This window comes from Palaemon carinicauda, chromosome 2, assembly GCF_036898095.1.
Source record: "Palaemon carinicauda isolate YSFRI2023 chromosome 2, ASM3689809v2, whole genome shotgun sequence".
NCBI lineage: Eukaryota > Metazoa > Arthropoda > Malacostraca > Decapoda > Palaemonidae > Palaemon > Palaemon carinicauda.
The window spans coordinates 197,313,780-197,326,279 of NC_090726.1; the positions used below are offsets into that span (position 1 = coordinate 197,313,780).

Here is a 12,500-nt window from a genome sequence, read left to right on the forward strand (position 1 = left end):
ATCAGAACTTGACAAAATTTAATCTTAATTTTGAGAGTGTGTTTGAGTAGTTCCTATGTTTTGTGCTGTTCCTATGTTTATAGATCTCGTCAGAACTTGATCAAATTTAATCTTAACATTGAGAGTATGTTTGGAATGTTCCTATGTTTATAAATATCATCAGAACTTGATCAAATTTAATCTTAATTTTGAGAGTATGTTTGGAATGTTCCTATGTTTATAAATATCACCAGAACTTGATCAAATTTAATCTTAACATTGAGAGTATGTTTGGAATGTTCCTATGTTTATAAATATCATCAGAACTTGATCAAATTTAATCTTAATTTTGAGAGTATGTTTGGACTGTTCCTATGTTTATAAATATCACCAGAACTTGATCAAATTTAATCTTAATTTTGAGAGTATGTTTGGACTGTTCCTATGTTTATAAATATCATCAGAACTTGATCAAATTTAATCTTAATTTTGAGAGCATTTTTGGACTGTTCCTATGTTTATAAATATCACCAGAACTTGATCAAATTTAATCTTAATTTTGAGAGTATGTTTGGACTGTTCCTATGATTATAAATATCATCAGAACTTGATCAAATTTAATCTTAATTTTGAGAGTGTGTTTGAGTAGTTCCTATGTTTTGTGCTGTTCCTATGTTTATAGATCTCGTCAGAACTTGATCAAATCTAATCTTAATTTTGAGAGGATGTTTGGGCTGTTCCTAAGTTTATAGATATCGTCAGAACTTGATAAACTTTCATCTTAATTTTGAGAGTATGTTTGGAATGTTCCTATGATTATAAATATCACCAGAACTTGATCAAATTTAATCTTAATTTTAAGAGTATGTTTGGAATGTTCCTATGTTTATAAATATCATCAGAACTTGATCAAATTTAATCTTAATTTTAAGAGTATGTTTGGAATGTTCCTATGTTTATAAATATCACCAAAACTTGATCAAATTTAATCTGTTTGGAATGTTCCTATGTTTATAAATATCATCAGAACTTGATAAACTTTCATTTTAATTTTGAGAGTATGTTTGGAATGTTCCTATGATTATAAATATCATCAGAACTTGATCAAATTTAATCTTAATTTTAAGAGTATGTTTGGAATGTTCCTATGTTTATAAATATCATCAGAACTTGATCAAATTTAATCTTAATTTTGAGAGTATGTTTGGAATGTTCCTATGTTTATAAATATCATCAGAACTTGATCAAATCTAATCTTAATTTTAAGAGTATGTTTGGACTGTACCTATGTTTATAAATATCATCAGAACTTGATCAAATTTAATCTTAATATTGAGAGTGTGTTTGGACTGTTCCTATGTTTATAAATATCATCAGAACTTGATCAAATTTAATCTTAACATTGAGAGTATGTTTGGAATGTTCCTATGTTTATAAATATCACCAGAACTTGATCAAATTTAATCTTAATTTTGAGAGTATGTTTGGAATGTTCCTATGTTTATAAATATCATCAGAACTTGATCAAATTTAATCTTAATTTTAAGAGTATGTTTGGAATGTTCCTATGTTTATAAATATCATCAGAACTTGATCAAATTTAATCTTAACATTGAGAGTATGTTTGGAATGTTCCTATGTTTATAAATATCATCAGAACTTGATCAAATCTAATCTTAATTTTAAGAGTATGTTTGGACTGTACCTATGTTTATAAATATCATCAGAACTTGATCAAATTTAATCTTAATTTTAAGAGTATGTTTGGACTGTACTTATGTTTATAGATCTTGTCAGAACCTGATTAAAGTTTGTAATGATTCCATTCTGTGACGTAGCCACAGCCCTAATCCCGAATGAACTATTACTTGTGAGAGGACATTGAAAAGTTAGTCAATACGAGGAGGTATATAACAGGTGTATGTGTGTCTAATATCATGGGAAATAAAAAGTGGTATACAATCTATGCTCAATGTATTCTCTTGCTTAAAGGCACACTCAGGCAAACTATTCTATATGTTTCATTATTTCCCTACTGAGCTATTTTCCCTGTTGGAGACCTTGGACTGAAAGCATCCTGCTTTTCCAACTAGGGTTGTAGGTTAACTAGTAATAATAAGGTTAATATAACCACAAGGAAAATGAAATACTAAAGAACAAAAGACATTTTATATATATATATATATATATATATATATATATATATATATATATATATACTGTATATATATATATATATATATATATATATATATATATATATATACATATACACACAGTAGTACCTTGGGTCATGAGTTTACATAATTCTTAGAGTGCCCTTGCACCTTATAATGTTCGTATCCAAATAGAATATTTTCCTTATGAAGTAAAGGAAACTCACTCGATATGTTCTAAACATTATCATTATCATTAAGTGTGGATTTTTAGTACCCATTATTAATATTATTATTATTAGTAGTATTATCATTAAAGGGGTGGGAATTTTCCAGCCTAATTAATCACATATCCATAAATACACATATGCACTAATTTCTAATGGTTTTGTAATGGTAATTCTTGTACAAAATATAACCCCTAATATCATAAGTGAATAAATATAAAATTTTGACAAATTAACTTGCGCTTTAACTTTCAGCAGAGTCGTAACAGTAGTGGGTGAGACAGGAGAGGAGGAGGAAGTTACTGCTTGATAAAATATCAGGAGTTTTATCTTTTAAAAAACATTCACCATCACTAATTGAAGCACTTGTTAATCTTTCAGGACACTTTGTCGTCTTTATCTACACTTTTACGCTCACTTTTGACAAGGAACCTATCTACAGACGCTGCTTTTGGCATCTCCTTAAAACTTGTTAGTTCCTTTGGTCGCTGCATCCCCACCATCCTTGTGAGCTAAGGATGGGTGCTTGGGGGAGCCTATAGATCTATCTGCTTAGTCATCAGCAACCATTGCCTGGCCCTCCTTGGTCCTAGCTCGGGTGGAGAGGGCTCTTGGGTGCTGATCATAAGTGTATATGGTCAGTTTCTAGGGCATTATGCTGTTCAATAGGGTAATGTTACTGTCCCTTGCCCCTACCATTCATGAGTGGCCTTTAAAATGAGCCATCGCATTGTTGTAAATCATGTTAATACGACATGAACGCTGCCTGAGTGGCCTATGGGCTGGGCGTGAATGCTTCCCTCCCATCGTTTGATAGTCTTTTCAGTACTTGTCCACGAAAAATGCTCATACGGCATAAAATTTCTGCTTGTAGGTTCATGTAACACACGTAAACCAATACACATTTTATTGAAAATTTATGCTCGTATTCCAATTTGGTCTCAATCAAAGTTACACGTAACCTGGGGTTTTACTGCACATATATATATATATATATATATATATATATATATATATATATATATATATATATATTATATAGTAATATTATTACTATTATTACTACTATATTATTACTAGGTAAGCTACAACCCTAGTTGGAAAAGCAAGATGCTATAAACCCAAGGGCCCCAACAAGGAAAAATAGCCCAGTGAGGAAAGGAAATAAGGAAATAGATAAACGATATAAGAAGTAATGAACAGCTAGAATAAAATATTTTAATATATACAATATATATATATATATATATATATATATATATATATATATATATATATATACTGTATATATATACATACATACATATATATAGTATATATACAGTGTATTATATACACAAAGGATACAAGTTTTCTTTGCACACTCAAATAAAGCAGGAATATAACTGGCAGCTCAGACCAACCACGTTTGCATTTAATAACGCCTTTTATAGTGCAATATATATTAAAACCCATTGCAGCCAGACAATATTAATTAACTTAATTCCTTCTAAATGGAGAATTCCATTTTCCTATTTAGGCAAAAGCGAAAGAGAAATACTCTAGTCATACAAATAAATTTATTATAAATGTTAATGTATTATTAATCTATTACGAGTGAATGTTGAAAGTTGGGAAATTGAATATTCAATCTGAGGATAGAAAATCATATCTGATTTGTGTATCATATATTTTATTCCTATTATTGCTTGCTGAGCTACAACCCTAGTTGGAAAAAGCAGGATGCTGGAAGGCCTAGGGCTCCAACAGGGAAAATAGCCCAGTGAGGAAAGAAAGCAAGGAAAAATAAGATATTTCAAGAACAGTAACAATATTAAAATAAATATATATTATATAAACTATAAAAACTTCAACAAAACAAGAGAAAGAGAAATTAACAATAGTGTGCCCGAGTGTACCCTCAAGCAAGAGAACTCTAACCCAAGACGGTGGAAGACTATGGTACAGAGGCTATGGCACGACCCAAGACTAGAGAACAATGGTTCCTGTTTTTATGAGTTTCATGGACATGTGACTCATCTATCGGTCTAGTAAATATGAAAAAGATAATTTTCATGACTCCTTAGCCAAGTTCTAGTAGTGTCTGTAACCTCACCATCCTTGTGAGTTTAGTGAGTCTATAGTTCTACCTGCTGAGTCATCAGCAGCCATTGTCTGGCCCTCCCTGGTCTTAGCTTGATGAGCGACCTTTAAACCTTACAGCTATAAATGAAAGTGTCTAATCGTATAGGCTATATCGTAGGTTTGGCAGGATATAATTAGCGAGAGATATAACAAGTTTAAGGAAAAATAAGTGATGATGATTCAATGGAAGACAGGCTAGGAAACGTTAGTGGAGAGAGAGAGAGAGAGAGAGAGAGAGAGAGAGAGAGAGAGAGAGAGAGAGAGAGATCGCTCTCAAAATAATATTTCCAATAGTCGAGTTAAAGTTAGCAACGAAAATGGAATTATAATTAAATACTACATATATATAATATAAAATACTTGAGAGGTATATAATATAAAATACTTGAGAGAGAGAGAGAGAGAGAGAGAGAGAGAGAGAGAGAGAGAGAGAGAGAGAGAGAGAGAGAGAGAATCCCAAAATATGTTTCCCTTAGTCCAGTCAAAGTTAGCACACTTGCGAAAATGAGTTATAAATAAATACTTCATAAATATATCATAATATCAAATACTTGAGAGAGAGAGAGAGAGAGAGAGAGAGAGAGAGAGAGAGAGAGAGAGAGAGAGAGAGAATCGGTCTATCTCGCCTCCAAAATAAAGTTAGCACACTTGCGAAAACGAGTTATAAATAAATACCACAAAAATATAATGTCAAATACTTGAGAGAGAGAGAGAGAGAGAGAGAGAGAGAGAGAGAGAGAGAGAGAGAGAGAGAGAGAGAGAGAGAGAACCAGCAGTGAAAGTTAGGGCGCTCCACACTGTACATGAATAAGAGAAAGAGAGAGAAGAAAATTCTGGTTAAAAGGGAAACTGCTTCCTGCTTTAACGGACTGCGCAGTTATGGTACAATTAGATCAAGGTGACGCAATAATTGGTTATTAACGGTTGTAAAATGAATTATAAGGAAGAATTGAAGTTAAGATAGTGACAAATCTACAAAAAAATATACTATTTCAAATATAAATTAACGCCGTAGTGCTTCATAGCCTTTTTCAATAGAATGATAGGCCTATATTATTGTTATTATTATTATTATTATTATTATTATTATTAATAGCTAAGCTACAACCCTAGTTGGAAAAGCAGAATGCTATAAGCCCAAGGGCTCAAACGTGGAAAAATAGCCCAGTGAGGAAAGGAAATAAGGGAAAGTAATGGACAATTAAAATAAAATATTTTAAGAACAGCAACATTAAAACAGACACTTATGTCAACCTGATCACAACCGGGTCAAGTTAGTGAAGGGGATAAAGAGAGAGAGAGAGAGAGAGAGAGAGAGAGAGAGAGAGAGGGGGGGGCGGTAATCGGATCATAAAAAAGTAGACACGCCCTTTCTGTGTTTATTTACAACTCGTGTGTGGTGCCACGTGGACTCTTCGCCATATTTGGAACGGTGGAATATATCCGGACATTCGGACACATTCCTATTCTATAATGTCCACTTGTCCAGTGGTCAACCTTTAAATTCTTGTCCAATCTTGCCTCCTGTATAAATGGTCTCTTAATATTTTCGTTGGTAATTTAACTTCTTAGAGTTGTATTGAAATAGCTTCTCTCTCTCTCTCTCTCTCTCTCTCTCTCTCTCTCTCTCTCTCTCTCTCTCTCTCTCTCTCTCTCTAAAAGTTACTTAACGAGACTACAGGAGTTCTCTCTCTCTCTCTCTCTCTCTCTCTCTCTCTCTCTCTCTCTCTCTCTCTCTCTCTCTCTCTCGAAGTTACTTAACAAGACTACAGTTTTCTCTCTCTCTCTCTAAAAGTTACTAAACGAGACCACAGGAGTTTAACGATAGACCACATACTAAAAGATTCTCTCTCTCTCTCTCTCTCTCTCTCTCTCAGAATACCTTTACGTCATCTATAATGAAACACTTTCTATGTCTGTGTGTGCGTATGTCGGTTTCTCGTGCACTGTACCTTTCCATACACGTGACTCATCCACAAAGAATGCAACATCATTTTGAAATATATTTTTTTTCCTTTTCCACCTGTGCAATTGCAGGATTGGAAAGGAAAGTCTCCGGGCTGTCTGCCAACGGAAGTATTTAGGTTAGTGGGCCAACTGTACTGGGACGTTAGTCTTTTTTTTTTTTCCCCCGCCGAGAGCACTTTCGCTTTCAGCCCGTTAATATAACCGTTATGGAGCGTAAATGACCCTTCAAAACTTCACCCTCTTCTTCTTCTTCTTCTTCTTTTACAGTGGTTTCTGTTACATAAAAAAAAAAAAACTTTCTGTTTCCTTTGTGATGGATTGACACACTGAGAATAGAACTATTCTTCTGTTTCGACGAGTTCAAGTCCAGAAAATCAAACCACTGTTTTCTGGTCTCGGATTAGTGCCATAGTCTGTACCGTGGTCTTTCACTGTCTTGGGGTAGAGTTCTCTTGCTTGAGGGTACACTCGGGCATACTATTCTATCTTATTTCACTTTCTCTTGTTTTTCCAGCTATAAGTCCAAGGACTCCACCAAGGAAAATAGCCCAGTGAGGAAAGGAAATAAGGAAACAGACAGAATAGTGTGCCCTAGTGTACCCTCAAGCAAGAGAACTCCTACCCCAAGACAGTGGAAGACCATGGTACAGAGGCTTGGGGGTTCGCTCAGGCAAACTATTCTACCTTTTTCCTTATTTCCTGACCTCACTGGGCTATTTTCCATGTTGGAGCCCTTGGGCTTATAGTATCAAATCCAAGGACCTAATAACTCTCTTACCTTTTTTTTAGCAAAACTTAAAGATTCATATTACTAATTATATACTCGTATTCATATATGTTTATTTGCTATATAATATAAAAAGTGCATAAACCGCGTATTTTTTTCCATAATTATCGAAATTGAAGTTGGTGTAGACTGCTCTGCTATAGATTACAAATTTGATTTCTTAATTACAACTCAGTTGCGTATTGTCCTACGCATTCCCAGGCGCTCGAGCGCGCGCACGCGCACTTACACACACACACACACACACATATATATATATATATATATATATATGTATATATATATATATATATATATCTTTTCTGAGTGGAGATACCTTGACGTGGTGAAAGGATTTATGTTGCATGATCAGCGAAGCTGTACTAGTCAGGGCTACCCATACTAGGTTGCTTTGTTATGAACGACCAGATGAAAATCTCCCACCATCACCAATCTGCACTGACCAGCGTGGTGATGAAAACTGGCCTAACCCCAGACATGCACTGACATGTCTGAGATGTGTGTCCTGCAGTGAACTAGAAACGGCTGTATTGGTTGTTGTTGTTGTTGTTGTTGTTGTTGTTGTATATATTAGATGTGTGTAAGTTTTAGTCTGTGAAATAGTTGACACATTGTCCATCTTAAACTCACACATTAGAAAAACTAAATATACATATATTACATCATATATTACAGTAACACATATGTACAATATATGCATATAGGCAGATGTAAACAGATGTTTACATATGACAGATCTATTTTAACGTTGTTACTGATCTGTCATTAATTCTCATATTTTTTATTCATTTCCTAATTTCCTTTCCTCGCTGGGCTATTTTTCCTGTTTCAGCCCTTGGGCTTACAGCATCCTGCTTTTCCAACTAGGGTTGTAACTTAGATAATAATAATAATAATAATAATAATAATAATAATAATAATAATAATAATGATAATGATAATAATAATAATAATAAATTTTGACATCAAATGGTCAGTTACTGTCCTTAAAATGTTTTATTTTTCCTCGTTTCCTTTTCCTCACTGGGCTATTTTCCTTGTTGAGGCCCCTGGGCTTATATCATCCTGCTTTTCCAACTAGGGTTATAGTTTAGCAAATAATAATAATAATAATAATAATAATAATAATAATAATAATAATGTTTTTAACCATATTCCTATCATAATTCGTCTTATATTTTCCTTCTCATAAGTAATATAATTATCATTATTACTTGTTTCGCTGCAACCCTAGTTGGAAAAACAGGATACTATAAGCCCAATGGCTCCAACGGGGAAAATATCTCAGTGAGGAAAGGAAATAAGAAAACAGAATAGTGTGCCCGAGTGTACCCTCAAGCAAGATAACTCTAACCCAAGACAGTTGTTGACCATGGTACAGAGGCTATGGCACTGCCTAAAAGAACGCAAAATAACTGGGTAATGACTCCAACGGTGAAAATAGCCCAGTCAGGACACGGAATAAGAATACGGATAGAATAGTGAGCCTTGGTGTACCCTCAAGCAAAAGAACTCTAACCCAAGATAGTTGAAGACCATGGTACAGAGGCTATGGCACTACCTAAGGCACAAAATAACTGAATAATGATATTAATTGTCAATTTTGGAACACTGAAGGGTGTTGAGTACCCATTCTCTCTATAACGTTAGTAAAATAATAATGCAGTTTAGAAGCAAATGCCCAATGCCTAAAATATACGAAATGTCAAAAAGAGGGACGATTCAAGTGATATTAGTATCTCCTAAAACACATCGCAGTCTGAAATTGGTAAAACTTTCTTTAAATATTGGTAAAGTTTAAGACCGGTAAAATCAATCAAATTTTACAACGGTAAAAAAGTTTCGTTTTCTAAAATTTTACATTAGTAAACAAGTTTCGTTTTCTAAGATTTCCATAACTGGTCCTGGACTTTTCAAAAATTTGGAAAAACTGTATTACTCGAGTGCCATATGTGGATGAGATCATGATGAAGGGTAAATGGAGATGGTTTGGGTATGCTCTACGCACTCCCCAAGAGAGATTAGTTCACCAAACGTTTAGCTGGGCTCCACTGGGCACTAGAAGAGTTGGAAGACCCAGGAATACATGGCTGAGGACTATGAAGCTCCAAGTGGGAGATGATGAATGGAGAAGTATTAAATTTAAAGCTCAAGATAGAGACGACTGGGGAAATCTAACCGAGGCCCTTTGCGTCAATAGGCGTAGGATATGATGATGATGTTTTTGGTAATTTTTTTTTTCTAGTTGAAGTCAAACTTTAGACATTCCTTTCGCATATGAGACCTTTATGTAAAGGAGGAAGTAACTGACACACAAGTTATTGATATTTATATCAGATGTCAATAGAAAATTACCTTATATTTTTCATACTTTTATAACCCCTTGAGTTACTGATGCACACTTCGTGTGGTTATATCAGATGCCAATAGAAAATTACCTTATATTTTTCATACTTTTATAACCCCTTGAGTTACTGATGCACACTTCTTGTGGTTATATTAGATGGCAAGAGAAAATTATCTTAGTTTTTCATACTTTGATAGTCCCTTTCTCTGATCTCTGTCTGTCTGCCTCTCTTTTACCTATGTAGCAACCACACACACACAAACATATAATACATAAATTAAAATTGCTTTTTCAAATTCGTGCTTTGAACAACCATATAATTTTCATACTTTTCTAGCCTCACTCGTTGGTCTCTGTCTATACTGTCAGATTCTGTTTTACATGAACAGACACACTCACAGACATATTAATACATAAATCAAAACCACAGATCTTGAACATCCAGCAAATAATCACCAAAGTGACGAAACAAGGAAAAGGGGCCACATCACATAACTTTCAGTTCAAACCAACAGAACACGTGAGAAACAGCACAGACTCTGTTTTACATGTGTGTAGCAGCCACAAGCAAACATTAATACATAAATTAAATCTGCAGATCTTGAACACCCAGCAAAAAAATCTCCAAAGTGACGAAACACAAGGAAAAGGGGCCACATCACATAACTTTCAGTTCAAACCAACAGAACACGTGAGAAACAGCACAGTTGGCAATGAAAGGGATACCTGACCCACTGAGGAGGGAGGCTCAGCTGGCCGAGAGAACTGCGTCTTTGGATTACAATCTCTGGAGAAGGGAAAAAAATTTCCCTTTCCATTGTAGATTAGCGGAGTCTGGAAAGTTGTTTTACGACCCAAATGAATTCTTGTCTTCCTAGTTTTCCCCGTCAGGAAACGTGGGTATGACTGGTAAATGCCTGACGAAGGGTGAAGCTCTATTATTATTATTATTATTATTATTATTATTATTATTATTATTATTATTAGCTAAGCTACAAACTAAGTTGGAAAAGAAGGATGCTACGAGCCCAAGGGCTCCAACAGGGTAAAATAGCCCAGAGAGGAAAGGAAACAAGGAAACAAATAAAGAGACAGGTTGTTCAACATAAAGATATTTGCTGCAAGTTTGAACTATTGGACAGTAAATGCCTGGCGAAGAGCAAAGTTCTTGAAGCGGATATAGGAAACTACTACTACTACTATTATTATTATTATTATTATTAACACCATTAGTATTATTATTATCATTATTATTATTAGTAGTAGTAGTAGTAGTAGTAGTAGTAAATGCTAAACTACAACCCTGGTTGGAAAAGCAGGATGCTATAAGCCTAGGGGCTTCAACAGGGAAAATAGCCCAGTGAGGGAAGGAAACAAGGAAAAATAGAATATTTTAAGAACAGCAAAAACATTGAAATAAATATTTCCTATATAAACTATAAAAACTTTAACAAAACAAGAGGAAGAGAAACTAGATAGAACAGTGTTCCCGAGTGTACCCTCTAGCAAGAGAACTCTAACCCAAGACAGTGGAACGCCATGGTACAGAGGCTATGGCACTACCCAAGACTAGAGAACAATGGTTTGATTTTGGAGTGTTCTTCTCCTAGAAGAGCTGCTTACCATTGCTAAAGAGTCTCTTCTACCCTTACCAAGAGGAAAGTAGCCACTGAACAGTTTAGGTGCAGTAGTTAACCCTTTGGGTGAAGAAGAATTGTTTGGCAATCTCTGTGTTGTCAGGTGTATGAGGACAGAGGAGAATGTCTATAGAATAGGCCAGACTATTCGGAGTCTGTGTAGGCAAAGGAAAAGAACCGAAACCAGAGAGAAAGATCCAATGTAGTACTGTCTGGCCAGTCAAATGACCCCGTAACTCTCTAAAAGTAGTATTTCAACGGGCGGCTGGTGCCCTGGCCAACCTACTACAAGTAGTAGTAGTAGTTGGACACGATTACATCAAAACTACTCGACGGATTTTGACGAAATTTTCACCACAGATAGATCTTAGGCCACGGATGACCCCATTAAATTTTGAAGATGATCCGGATCCGGATACTATATCCGGATTTGTATTTTTCGCCATTTTAAAAATAACATGAATACAAATGGAGGGATTATTATTATTATTATTATTATTATTATTATTGTTGTTGTTGTTGTTGTTGTTGTTATTAGCAGCCAAGCTAAAACCCCCATTTGGAAAAGCAGGATGCTACGAGCTCAAGGGCTCCAACAGGGGAAAAATAGCCCCGTGAGGAAAGGAAATAAGGAAATAAATAAACTACACGAGGAAAAATGAATAATGAATATAAAGTATGATGAGATCAGTAGTTTAGTAAACTCAGCAGAAAAAAATTATAATTACCTAACCCATATTCATGACTTGATAGATTCATAAGTATGATATCATGATGAGGGGTAGATGCTCTTCGCACTCCCCATGAGAGATTAGTTCACCAAACTTTCAGCTGGGCTCCACAAGGCACTAGAAGAGTTGGGAGACCCAAGCCTACATGGCTGAGGACTAGGAAGCGCGACGTAGGAGATGATGAATGGAGAAGCATTGATTTAAAAGCTCAAGATAAAGACGACTGGCGAAATCTAACTGAGACCCTTTGCGTCAAAAGGCGTAGGAGGAGATGATGATGATGGTGATGATGATGATGAAAGGAAGAAGATGGAGAATTAGAAAGTACATATCGAAAGGGTGAATGAATAGCTTGTGTGTGTGTGCGCGTGCGTGTGTTGGCTCAGCTGGTAGAGTCCTCGCAGGCATGGTTTCGGCTGAGTGGCAGGGGTTCGAATCTGTGCCCAGCCAGAAGCTATTATCATAAATGAATTCCAGTCGATATATATTCCCAAGGCAGATTTCTGTATGACATGCCAGTGTGATTGATATTCGCATTGATTAA

General features: G+C 35.1%; 1 protein-coding gene across 1 annotated transcript in view; it reads right to left on the reverse strand.

Annotated features, from left to right (window-relative positions):
• The window catches only part of LOC137629461 (prostasin-like), a 37,598-nt gene that overhangs the window by 11,879 nt on the left and 13,219 nt on the right, over nucleotides 1–12,500 (reverse strand). The window lies entirely within an intron of this gene.